This window comes from Staurois parvus, unplaced genomic scaffold, assembly GCF_062004578.1.
Source record: "Staurois parvus isolate SC_StPar_1 unplaced genomic scaffold, SC_StPar_1.0 ptg000052l, whole genome shotgun sequence".
Classification (NCBI taxonomy): Eukaryota; Metazoa; Chordata; class Amphibia; order Anura; family Ranidae; genus Staurois; species Staurois parvus.
In genome coordinates, this window is record NW_028317848.1 from 2,059,858 (window position 1) to 2,073,276 (window position 13,419).

Below are 13,419 nucleotides of genomic sequence, written 5' to 3' on the forward strand. Positions count from 1 at the left end.
CACAGGATCATGTGACAAGAGGCTACATGTGAGATAGCACATCCAGTATGTCAAAGGATCCGCAGCATCTGATGTTGCAGGGCAATTGCGACCTGATGCAGACCAATGTTAAGCTAAGCACTTTGTTGATCACTGATGTTAAGTAGACATATACTGAGAAAATACAGAAGCTGCCACTGGCAACCTCCCTCTGAAAATACTAGTTGCCTGGTAGTAATGCTAATCCAGTTTTTTCAATGTTTGTGCTTTTTTTTTTTTTGCTTACTGGAGTTCAGCTTTAACCAAGCATCTTATCCTGAAGAACTGTCACATTGGCAGAAGGCATTAAGCCTGGGTTCACACTAATGCGCTGCGCAACAGCTTTGGTGCAAATATCGCACCCCGTTCATGCGAACCGCTGCTGGTGTGTATGTTAAGTTAACAACACTCCGAAATCGGTCCACAAAACACAGTGCGATGTGCAGAATCGGATTTCATAGGTGTGAATACCCATGCGATCCGATTCTAGTGCGGACCAAAAAAAAAAAAGGGTTCTGCACCTTTTTGGTGTGGAAGCGGTCAGATTTGAGCCATACAAAATGTATGGCTCAAATTGCACTGCACAGAATTCGCATGTGATTTGCACAGGAATGCGATGCGGTTCCTGTGCAAATCACATGCGATATGCTGCACCGCACATGTGTGAACTCAGGCTAACCGTCTTTAGGGCTAAACATGGGAGATGTCAATCTATTGTGTGACTAATTTAACCCCTTGCTGGCATTCACCTCACCTGAAGCATATTGATTGTAAACAAGATAATTTTATACAAGCTGTTAAATCATTTAGTAGCGTGAGATTAAAGTCACTCATGTAGTTTAGCCTTTATGAGATGTTAGGGATATGTTCCTTGTTGGCTGACCATCTGGTATAAATAAACACCACACACCAGTTCTGCAGTGGCACGTCAGCGTTTATTCACTGAAGAAAACTCAGCACTTATTCCCTCTTGCCGCCCACATACAGCGAATCCTGCTGTCTGAGCCTTTCCCATCAGCACATCCTCTAGGCAAAACCATGACATCCTTCTGCACTGACAGTGACAGTTGAACGCTAATTGACTGTTCCGCACTGTATATAAACGGCACTTGCCTGCAGCAATATGTATCGGCCTCCAAATCTCCTTACTCATCATTCTTAATGGTCATTTGTGACGATGAGCCCCAAGTATCGAGTTTGCACCATTTTTAACAAACTCCACTTTCTTTCTGTTACTTTATCTTGTGCCGCACTGCTTTCCCTGCCTTGATTTTGTATAGCATTTCATTTAAAAGGCTGATATTTAATTCATTATCCTTTAGCTGCTTTTTCGCCTCTAGCTCTCGAGTAGAAGTAAATAATTAATGCAATATATTAATATTAATTGTTTTCAGATACACTCGAGGGTCTCTGCTCCTAAAGCTTTAAATTCATTGTTTGATCCAGTAACAATAAACTGCTCCCCTCATCTGTGTTATTTTAATACAATACGCTGATCCCACATCGAACCAATGTGCTAAAAAGATTTTGGACTGGAGAAGCGTGGGCTCGTTCCAACAAGGGATCGTTCAGAAGTACAGAATCGTGGAAAACCGCGCTAAACTATTTTCTCACATGGGAGGCAATGGGAAATGAGATTAGCACTTCAGCTCAAGTGTGGAATAAATCAGTCCCAGTAATCAGCATTATTTTCCTCAGCTATCACTAGGGTGTACAGTAGTGTTGACAGTTTGGCTGCAGTGCAAACTCTGCATACAGGGTCCCAAGTGGCATTTAAAGAGCAATGCTTTTGGCTTGATGATCTGTATGTAATCTCCCAGTTCCACCCAAAATTATTTCAGTTTTGCGTGGCTGCTGGCAAGGTGATTTGCATGATGGCTTGTTACAGTGCTCAGGGACTCCATTGGTAGGATATTCTCACCAGGTTTTCCATTTCTCTGCTTTTTCAAGGCCAAATATAGGTTCAGATCCCCTCTGATTAATTTTTCCAGGATGAAGATAAAACAAATAATTTGGTATTAGATCTGTGGGTGACGTTTTCTTTATGGCCTTGGGATAGTGGAGAGAGGCAAGCCACTGCAAAGAATTCTAATCCTTGGAATTTTGCAAAAGACCTATTCAACCCATTAAAATATTAGCTTTGGGTGGAAATGATTCTTAAAGCTGGACTCCAGGCTACGCTCTCTTTTCACCTTCCCAATAAAAAAATAACTTTTTTGGAAGTGGCTGTGATGTCATAGCCCTTTCAATAATACTTCAGCTAGGTCCTAGCCAGCTTGAGGAAATATCTGTGAGATGCTCATATAAGAAAGTGCTTGCTGAACTGGATAGGCAGGGAAAGACTGGGGGTTTGCACAGACAAGGTTCTACCACTGCAGGTGGTGCTTAAAGTGTTACTAAACCCACGTCAGTAAAATCAGTCTGTATATGCAGTAAAGCATGCTAGTTATACTCACTGTGGAACCTAATGGGTTAATCCTCCACAATGTGTAAAAATGTTGCCTTTTGATCTTGTGTTCTAATTCTCCCCTTCTACTGTCCCTAATCCATCTGCTGATAGGTCAGAGCTCTAGGAGTCTGCACATGCTCAGTTTTGTGTGGCTTGCTAGAGAGTTTTTCTTTCTTTGGGAGTGTGCATGTGATCAGCACAGGGCCAATCAGTACTGTCCTGACAAAGGACAGATGAGAATGAAAACTCCTCCTACAAGCTTTAACCAGTGCTCAGCTGGATAGTGATAGAAGTCAATGCTGAGAGCTTGAGCCAGCCGGTCCCTCTCCCTCCACCCTCCCCTCTATGCTCAGAGCGGCTGTGAGAACTCAGCAATCAGTGGCCATGGTATAGCCTTAGAGCTGTCGGGTGAAAAAAAAAGAGATCCCATACTTTTCTTTTAAAGCAGTTGTAAACCCTGACATATACCCAGTGAAGTGACTGGCCTCAGGTGATACACAGAGATGAAACAAATCCTCCTACGGAAATTGTACCTTTCTATTTGCAGTCTGCAGCCTACAAAAATTCTCATACAACAGAATTCAATTTTGGAAGTGATGTAATGTATTGCATTGTAATCTAGGGTCGCTGGTTCTTATCCCAGCCACGGCACCACCTATTTGGAGTTTGCATGTTCTCCCTGCGTGGGTTTCCTCTGGGTACTCCAGTTTCCTCCCACACTCCAAAGACACGCTGGTAGGTTCATTGGATCCTGTCTAAATTGGCCCTAGTATGTATGAATGTGAGTTAGGGACCTTAGATTGTACGCCTCTTGAGGGTTAGGGACTGATGTGAATGTGCAATATATATGTAAAAGCACTGCGTAAAATTGATGGCGCTATATAAGTACCTAAAATAAATAATGTATTTTTTTATTTCTGAACACACGTGGTCTTCGTCTTCCGATCTTTTACTGTACTGATTAAACAAAAATCATTTGTTCTGGTATCATATGAGAAAAATTTTCTTGTTTGTCCCTTCAGATAATTCCGCATGAACTGTCGTCATCTGATTTTCTGAGCTTTTAAAAAAACAGCCACTCACCTATCCCTCGATTCAGCAGCTTGCTCACAGCAGCCGGCTTTACCGGCCGTCCTCTGTCTCGGGCTCCAGCATTTTAACTGTGACAGCCTGCGGCTTGACAGCCAGGTGCCCGCTTCACATTTTGAATGGTCCCACACTCTTCTGGGACCTGCCACATGTCCCAGAAGACTGCGGGGGAGAGGGCATGGGGGGGGGGGGGTGTAAGGAGAACGCTTCTGATCGCCTAGGCAGTCGGAGCAGGTACCTGTCAAAACTGAGTTCCCTCTCCCATGCTCACCAGAGGTGCCAGCTCTTAATAGGGAGCTGAGGACGAGTTCTTCAAGGAGAACTTTCCCTTTTGTGTGGAGCTCCACTTCAAGTGCTCTTAATTGAGACAAGTACACACTATAGAGGGATATGTTTTGTTCATATTTTGTCTGCGGTTTACAACCACTTTAAAAATGACAGCACTTCTAGAACCAGTTGCCCAACTCAAGGAAAGAGCCCTGCGCTAATCGTACTTTATAACCAGATAGTTCAGGACGTTATTTCAAGCACATCTTTGAAGGGGATTTATTTAATGGCTACTGCATTGATAAAAAAAAAAAAGATTGTGGTAGATTCTTAGTAAGGGGTGCTATTACACAGGAGGATTATTTGCCCTGACTGGAGTTCATCTTTAAAAGACCAGTATTGTTACCCCAGTAGTATAAGTTGTAATACAGTTTGATATTCTTCATTCATGTAACCACTGTTTGCTGTACAATACAGTTGTCTTCACTTTTGTAAATCGTCACCCTTTCTTGACCCAGCACAGATTTTACCCTCGGCTTAGCAAATATTTTATTACTGCATACATCTGTTGAAGGATCTCTCCCTTTTCTGAGACGTCCTTGCCATTGAGAACCTTTCTCTGCACTATTGTTATAATTTGGTTTGAATGATCCATTTTCCTGTGTAATATTGGAGTTCTAAATGATGGTTGCCCATGTCAGCCAGTAAGAAGTGAAGAAAATAGGTTATGACATGGCAAAGTAAAAAGACCTGAAAAAGGAGAAATACAAGTAAATTACCTAGAAAATGACGATGGTAAATCCTATGTGCTACATATGGAAAATGTTAAAGAAGATTTTCCATAAGCTCCTTCCTACACGATCAACCATAACATTATGAACACTGACAGGTAAAGTGAATAACTTTCTTTCTTTACAATGGCACCTGATAGATTAGGCAGTAAGTGAACATGTTGTTTTTGTCCCTGAAGTTGAAAGCAGAAAAAATGGGCCAGTGTAAGGATTTCAGCAACTTTGACGAGGTCCAAATTGTAATCACTAGACTGGGTCAGAGCAGCCTCAACTGCAGCTCTTGTGGGATATTCCAGGTCTGCAGTGGTCAGGACCTACCAACAGTGGTTCAAGGAAAGAAAGGCAGCCAAGGCTTTTTGGTACACTTGTGGACGAAGGCTGGCCCACGCAGTCTGATCCAATAGAAGTGCTACTGTAGCTCAAATTGCCTAAAAAGGTAATGCTGGTTCCGGCAAAAAGCTGTCAGAACACACAATGCATCACAGTTTGTTGTGTATGGGGCTGCGTAGCCACACACTGGTCAGGGTGCCCAGGCTGACCGGTGTCCACAGCTAAAAGTGGCTACAATGGGCACGTGAGCATCAGAACTGGACCACAGAGCAAGTAGTTGGCCTGGTCTTAATGAATCACGGTTTCTTTTACATCATTTGGATGGCCAAGTGCATATGCAAGAGGTGGAGGCAGTGTAATACTTTGAGCAACGTTCAGCTGGGAAAACATTCAGCTTGGATCCTGCCATTCATGTGGATGTTGAGCCTCGAATCATTTTGCTATGGAGACAGCTTGAGGCTCCTTGAAACCAGGAAGTGCCTTAAGAGTGTTGAGTGGGCTATCATGGTTTCAGCCTTAGTACAGTGCACTTGCACCAGTTTGCTGCCAGTCTTCAGTGTCCAGTACTGCTGCTTCTCCCTTGGCTGTTTCTGTTTCCACTGCCCCTTGATTGCCTACAAGCTGGATTCCACTTGCAGCATCACACAGTGGCACCTGATTGCCTTTTGACATGTCCCCCTCAGTAAGTGGAGCATACTGGTCACAATAAATTGTTTGATTTTATCATCAACCAGAGCTCCCTGCTTCATTTACAATCACTGTGTGCTACTCAGATGCAGTAACGGTTTCTGTTTGCCTGTTGCATGAGTTGGTCCCCCATCTGAGGCAGGGGTTACCCATTTACATCCTTTCACCCCACCAGCACCTGTGTTTTTTCTTCGGCATGACTTTACAACCATAGAATTACCTTGTTTGCACTGTCAGTTTTATGCCAGCTGTATAAGTTGGATTACTGATCTCCAGAACTATTTGTGATTTGCCGTTCATCTATCTACCCTTTTTATCTATTCTTATTTTCTTTTACTTTTTGTTCCATTACTAGACTCTGTTGATTGTAAGAGCAGCATTAGTTCTGTATACATACACTATATTGCCAAACGTATTGGGACTCCTGCCTTTACAGGGGCATGAACTTTAATGGCATTCCAGTCTTAGTCCGTAGGGTCCAATATTGAGTTGGCCCACCCTTTGCAGCTAGAACAGCTTCAACTCTTTTGGGAAGGCTGTCCACAAGGTTTAGGAATGTGTCTATGGGAATGTTTGACCATTTTCCAGAAGCGCATTTGTGCAGTCAGGCACTGATGTCCGATGAGAAGTCCTGGCTCACAGTCTGAGCTCAGCCCAAATATGTTACATTGGATTGAGGTCAAGACTCTGTGCAGGCGAGTCAAGTTCCTCCATCCCAAACTCACTCATCCATGTCTTTATAGACCTTGCTTTATACACTGGTGCGCAGTCATGTTGGAACAGGAAGGGGCCATCCTCAAACTGTTCCCACAAAGTTGGGAGCATGAAATTGTCTTGGTATGCTGACGCCTTAAGAGTTCCCTTCACTGAAACGAAGGGGCCAAGCCCAACCCTTGAAAAACAACTCCACCCCACAATCCCCCCTCCACCAAACTTTACACTTGGCACAATACAGTCAAGCAAGCACCATTCTCCTGGCAACTGCCAAAACCAGACACGTCCATCGGATTGCCAGACAGAGAAGCGCAATTCGTCACTCCAGAGAACATGTCTCCACTGCTCTAGAGTCTACTGGCAGCGTGCTTTGCACCACTGCATTCGATTTGCATTGCACTTGGTGATGTAAGGCTTGGATGCAGCTGCTCAGCCATGGAAACCCATTCCATGAAGCTGTCTATGCACCGTTGTTGTGCTAATCTGAAGGCCACTCTAAGTTTGGAGGTCTTTAGCTATTGACTCTGCAGACAGTTGGCAACTTCTGTGCACTAGCATGCGCTGACCCCACTCTGTCATTTTATGTGGCCTACCACTTTGTGGCTGAGTTGCTGTTGTTCCCAGTTGCTTCTACTTTGTTATAATACCACTAACAGTTGACCGTGGAATATTTAGTAGCAAGGAAATTTCACGGATGAACTTATTGCATAGGTGACAACCTATCATTGTACCATGCTTGAATTCACTGAGCTTCTGAGAACGACACATTCTTTCACAAATATTTGTAGAAGCACTCTGCATGCCTTGGTGCTTGATGTTTATTCACCTGTGGCCATGGCGGTGATTGGAACATCTGAATCCAATGATTATTCATTGGAACTCAATGTATTGGGATGTCCCAATACTTTTGTCAATATAGTATATTTATGTGTATATATATATTTAAAATAAAGAGCTACATTAATTTGTGTCTTTTATATTTAACTGGAGTTCAGCATTAAAGTGGTTCTAAAGGTAGTAACGGTAAAAAAAAATAAAACTCGTTCCAGCTTTGTGCATGAGAGCAGAGGCTTCTGCTGCTGTGACAACCAGTGAGGAGGGGTCGGGGCTGTTCCATTGTCTGTGTGTCTTATAGACACAGAGCGGGCACGGGAGCAAGTATGCACGAGTGCCCCCATAGCAAGTGACTTGCTATGGGTGGGGGGCACGGCAGGAGGGAAGGGCCGGGAGTGCCGATGAGGGACCTGAGAGGAGGTTCAGGGCTGCTCTGTGCAGAACCATTGCACAGGCAAATAAGTATAACAGGTTTATTTTCAAAAAATAAAAGGCAAGACTTTAGAATCTCTTTAAAGTGTATTTAAAGCTTAGCTTTTTAGTTTTGGAAGGGGAAGGTTGGGACCTATGCCAAATGTTTTACTGCCCCGGAAGACGTCTTTTGATGAAACATGTCTCCTACTGACGTTATCGCATTCCGGAAATAGACACTGATAACGGCCTGGTGAACTATTTTTAATGCACTTTATTTTATATTGCATGTGAGTGCAATTTCATGTTGAACAAATGTAGAAGATTTGAACACTATGAGAGGCGTATGTCTATTTATCTTTGCATGTGTCTTTACTGCTTGGAGATCTGATATGTCTGTTTGAATGGCTTCCCTGGATGGTTTGAGAAGATATGTTGGAGACACCATTGAGGTCCATGCTCTATGACAACTATTAACCAGGGGGTCATAGAGATCTGGTAAGCTTGCATCCAGATACCACTTTTGGTGAAGGTTGAAGTTTTGTGTATTATGGGCACCACATTGCTGAGTGAGGGAAAAAATTAATTTTCTTTGCACTTCTGGAGGAAATATTTTCTCTTTAGATCATGCTTTTTGGACATTTCTTAACTTTTTTTAGACACTTTTTTACTTTATATTTTCTTGATTTTATTGACAATTTTATTTTTTCCACTTGTTTATTTTTGGGTGATTTTGTAATATTACTATTTTGGTATATTGTATATTTATATTGAATTTGCACTCTTTAGGTTATTTTGAGTGCCTTACATTGTTATTCTAGATGTTTATTTCTGTCTGTTTCTCTACTTTACTCTTTCTGCATGTGCTGGTGGGTGTTATCACAAGACTTAACCACTTCCATACCGGGCACTTTTACCCCCTTCCTGCCCAGGCCAATTTTCAGGTTTCAGCACTCTCATACTTTGAATGACAATTGCGTGGTCATACAACATTGTACCCAAACTAAAATTTTATCATTTTCTTCACACAACTAGAGCTTTCTTTTGGTGGTATTTAATCACCACTGGGGTTTTTATTTTTTGCTAAATTAACAAAAAAAGGCCGAAAATTTTGAAAAAAAACCAAAACATGTTTTCTTTAGTTTCTGTCTTAAAAGTTTGCAAATAAATAATTGTTCTTCATAAATTTAGGCCAATATGTATTCTGCTACCCAATAACCCAAATTAGTATTTATTATTTAGTCTATAGGAAAGTTATAGAGTTCACAAACTATGGCATATATCTGAAAGTTGATCAATCCTGAAGTACTGACAGCCAATCTAATTTCTTGAGGTCCAAGAATGTCAGAACAGTATAGATATCCCCCAAATGACCCCTCTTTTCAAAGTAGACAGCCAACGTATTTCATAACAGGCCATGGCGAGTTTTTTGAAGTTGTAATTTTTTTGCCATAATTTTTCGGAAATGAAGAAATTAAAAAAAAATTGTCATTATTTTTTTTTACATACTGTCACCAGTGCAGTACAGCGTCATCATATAACTGGCATGGCGGTGATCAGGGACACTGACTGGTGACAGTACGAAAAAAAATTTGATAATTTAAAAAAAAAAAGTTTTATTATTTTTAATTTTTTATTACATTTTCTCTTTTTCAAGATTTTTTTTTCATATTTCACTATGACCAAACTAGTATAATGTTACCATAGTAACATTGTACGACTTTAGGGAAGTGATCAGTATTGTTTTTTTTTTTTAACACAATTTGCTTGTAGCAAAGAATTACCTTGCTATAAGCAAGCATTTACCTGAATGAAATCGATTCATTCAGGGTTTTTCTTTTTTTTTTGTGCTTACCTGTGATTTGGCCATGGCTAATCACATGACACAGCTGGGCTGTGTTTGGCCCAGCTTGTGCATGTGATCGCTGTGACCATTCACAGCTAGACACACTTGTATACAATGAATGGCTTCCCTTCACTGAAACTAAGGGGCCAAGCCCAACCCCTGAAGAACAACTCCACCCCACAATCACAATCCTCGATTGGTCACAGCAGGTCACATGGTACTGGCAACGGGGCCGGTACACAGATCTGTCAAAAGCCATGTCCGCGGTACGCGGCCGGTGACAGATTGCGCCGCAGCACGTTCCTGGAAGGATGCCATATGGTGTCCACCCGGAGGGATGAGCTGTTCTCCCGGCTGCCATCTGACTATAGGCCGGCCGGCAACTGGTTAAAGTGAGGGGCAATCCAAAATTGGCTGTTGCCACTGGAAAAGGAATAGAGAGGAAATCTTTCAGTCGGGGCATTTGTTTTGGCAATAACTGTTTGAGGAGTTTTCACTTACAGCAAGTTAACAGCAAATTGCCATTTATGTTATTTGTTTGTAGAAATGTATGCAACCCTTTTAAAGAGTTGAATGTGTTAGACAGTTTCTTTGACAAGACTATTCAACTTTTTCACACCTGTTACAGTAATGAACCCTTTACATACCTGTAGGTCAAACATTTTCATCTAGAAACAAGTTTTTTGTGTGTTTTATGTGGTAACTTTAGTCTTTCGATATTTTAGGGAGAAAACAGGAGCGGTGTAAGCACTTGGAGGCCCCAAAATGGGCTGCGACATAACTGAGCACTAAAAAAGGGTCGCCTTTCATTAGGATCCACCTATGACTGTCTCAATCATTCAGAGTACACTAAGCCTATAACAACCCTGTGATGAGAATATAAAGATTCTAAAAGCAGATTGTTTTGATGCAGTTGGTGAAATAACAGTTATATCTTTATGTAGTAAGAATCTTGTCTGAGGAAAATCTGGCATATGTTGTGCATTCCGAGGACAAGCTAATTATAACTCTAATCACGAACAGTTACTAGTCTCTGTTTTCCTAGTTGTATATCAGAAAGCTTTTCCACTCAACAATTCCTTTTTTTTTTCTTTTTTCAAAATGCTCTTCCTTGCCTTAACATGCCTTGTTTTTTCTCTGGGGACTGCAGAGAATGAGAGGCGCTGAAATTCTGCTGAAAAGGTTTTCCAGGGGCATCTGTTACTTTTAGCCAAGCTTGAGCAAATTGAAGTAATATTTGCATGTAGCAAGATGCTTTATTGGTGATATAGGGCAATAATTGTAACTGGAAGTTAATTACTTTGGAAGCTATTTCTATAAACTGGGACTTTCTCATAGCAATCATTCATTTTGTAGCATCTCCTGGAGTAATGGAAACAGGTGGAAAAGTTGCAAATGACATCTTCCAAATTCTTTGCTTTAGCTTTTATAAATCATGCTTCCTTTGTGTGTTATACAGGCATAGTTTATGATCATTTATATCATTTATGCTTTATATTATTACATATTTCTGCCAGCTGACAGATAAATGTAAATTTCCAGAGCCTGCTAGTAGGGTCTAGGAGCCTGCAGGCAATTCACACAGAGCCAGCCAACATGGGCTTTTATGGATAGCAAGACAAAAGCTGCATTATTCATACTAAAACAGTAATCTGAATAAGCAGTTACAGTATAGCTAGTATAATTTTATTAAGGTGCTTTTGTTTATTACAGGTATTTATATAGCACCAATAGTTTACATAGTACATTATATATATTGTACATTCACATCAAGCCATGCCCTCAAGAAGTGTACAATGTAAGGACCCTATACCACATGACCACGCACACATTTTATGGCTAGTTAAGACAGGAGCCTATTAACCTACCAGCATGTCTTAGGAGTGTGGGAAGAAACACGATTACCCCAAATACCAATATTATTCACTTACATTAATCTTCTAGAGGACTTCAAAACATTTATATACAGTGCTCATCATAAATGAGTACACCCCTTTTTGAAAAGTAAGATTTTAATCAATGTCTCAGTGAACACCAGAATAATTTCCAAAATTTGACAAAACTGAGTTTTATAGAACATTTGTTTAGCTCATTACATGAAAGTAAGGTTAATAATATAACTTGGATTACAGAATCTTCAATTTTACTCAAATTTGATGCAAAAATTAATACACCCCACAACAAAAACTACTACATCTAGGATTTTGTATGACCTTCATGATTTGTAAGGACAGCACCAAGTCTTCTAGGCATGGAATGAACAAGTTGGCGACATATTGCAACACCTATCATTTTCCATTCTTCAAGAAGGACCTCTTTTGGAGTCTAGATGCTGGATGGAGAGTGATGCTCAACTTGTCTCTTAAGAATTCCCCATAGGTGTTCGATTGGGTTTAGATCAGGAGACATACTTGACCACTGAATCACTTTCACCCTGTTCTTCTTCAGAAATGCAACAGTGGCCTTAGATGTGTATTTTGGATCATTGTCATATTGGAAAAGTGCATGACAAGCAAGGGCACGGAGTGATGGAAACATCTTCTCTTTCAATATAGAGCAGTACATCAGTCAATTCATGATACCATCAATAAAATGCAGCTCCCTGACACCAGCAGCCCTCATGCAGCCCCACAGAAGGACACTGCTACCACCATGTTTCACTGTAGGCACCGTATATTCCTCACCTTTGCAATGCCATACAGTTTTTGAAGCCATAAGTTCCAAAAACATTTATCTTGGTCTCATCACTCCAGAGTACAGAGTCCCAGTAATCTTCTTTTTCAGCATGGGCTCTGGCAAATTCTAGGTGGGCTTTTTTTGTGCATGGGCTTTAGGAGAGGCTTCTTACATGGACGACACCCATGCATGCCATGCCTCTGCAATGTACACCGGATTGTGTCGCAGGAAACAATCGCCCCAGTTTGAATTCTACTTTAGCTAACTGCAGTGAACTTGATTGGTGATTTTCTTCAACCCTTCTCATTTGAAGATGTTCCTGTCAAGGTGTTAACTTCCTTGGACAGCCTGGACGTCTCTGTGAGATGTTTGCAGTTCCATCTTTGTTAAATTTTTGTATCACTTTTGCTACAGTATTCTGATAAGTAAAGCTTTGCTGATCTTCTTGTATCCTTCACCTTTCTTGTGTAAAGAAATTATTTTCTTTCTCAAGCCTTGTGACATTTCTCTTCCATATGGTGCCATTGCTGACAGCATGAAATGGGAAAGGGTTTTCTTTGTTAAGTAATGCCATTTCATAATCCACTATCTGCTGGACACCCTTTTAATGAATAATTAGACTCACCTGTGGATGAATTCTTGTTCATTAGGATTTTGTCATCTAAAATTTAGCTTTTCTTTTCAGACTTTCATTGGGGTGTAATCATTTTTGCAAAATGGTCTTGAATGAATTTGTTAGGAAAAATACTTTTGTGTGTGTGCAAATAAATTTTGTTTGCAATCAATGGCCATTTTGTGTTATAGTGGAGTATTTTGTGGTATAGTGTCCCATAGAAAATGTTGCTTCTGAAAGACAGTAACATTTTTTTCTGACAAATTTGTTGGGGTGAACTCATTTATGACGAGCACTGTACCTATATCTACCTCCCCCTGCTATGTTCCTTCTGGAACGGTTTGACGGCCAAAGCCAAAGTCCCAATTATCAAGCATGAGGTATTTATGGTGACTTGTTCATTGATTGATTGATGTAGCAACCGTACAATGTAACTGAACTGTAACAAATTTACACCATTGTAGCAGTTACTGCAGATCAGACTTGTTCTGTGGTCTCGTCTTCATAGGAGAGGCAGTGAAAGTGATACTAAAAGCTCCTTTTTTTTCCCCCTAAAATAAAAAAAAATAGGTTTATGCCTACCTGCTCTGTGCAAGGATACTACCTTCTCTTCTGGGGTCCCCCATCAGTGCTTTCCAGTCCTCTTGTTCTCTGTGTTCCCTTATAGCAAGCTGTCTGCTAGGGGGACACAAAT

At 41.0% G+C, this 13,419-nt stretch overlaps 1 protein-coding gene across 1 annotated transcript in view; it reads left to right on the forward strand.

Annotated features, from left to right (window-relative positions):
* STK3 (serine/threonine kinase 3) overlaps nt 1–13,419 on the forward strand; it is a 288,476-nt gene that overhangs the window by 192,670 nt on the left and 82,387 nt on the right. The window lies entirely within an intron of this gene.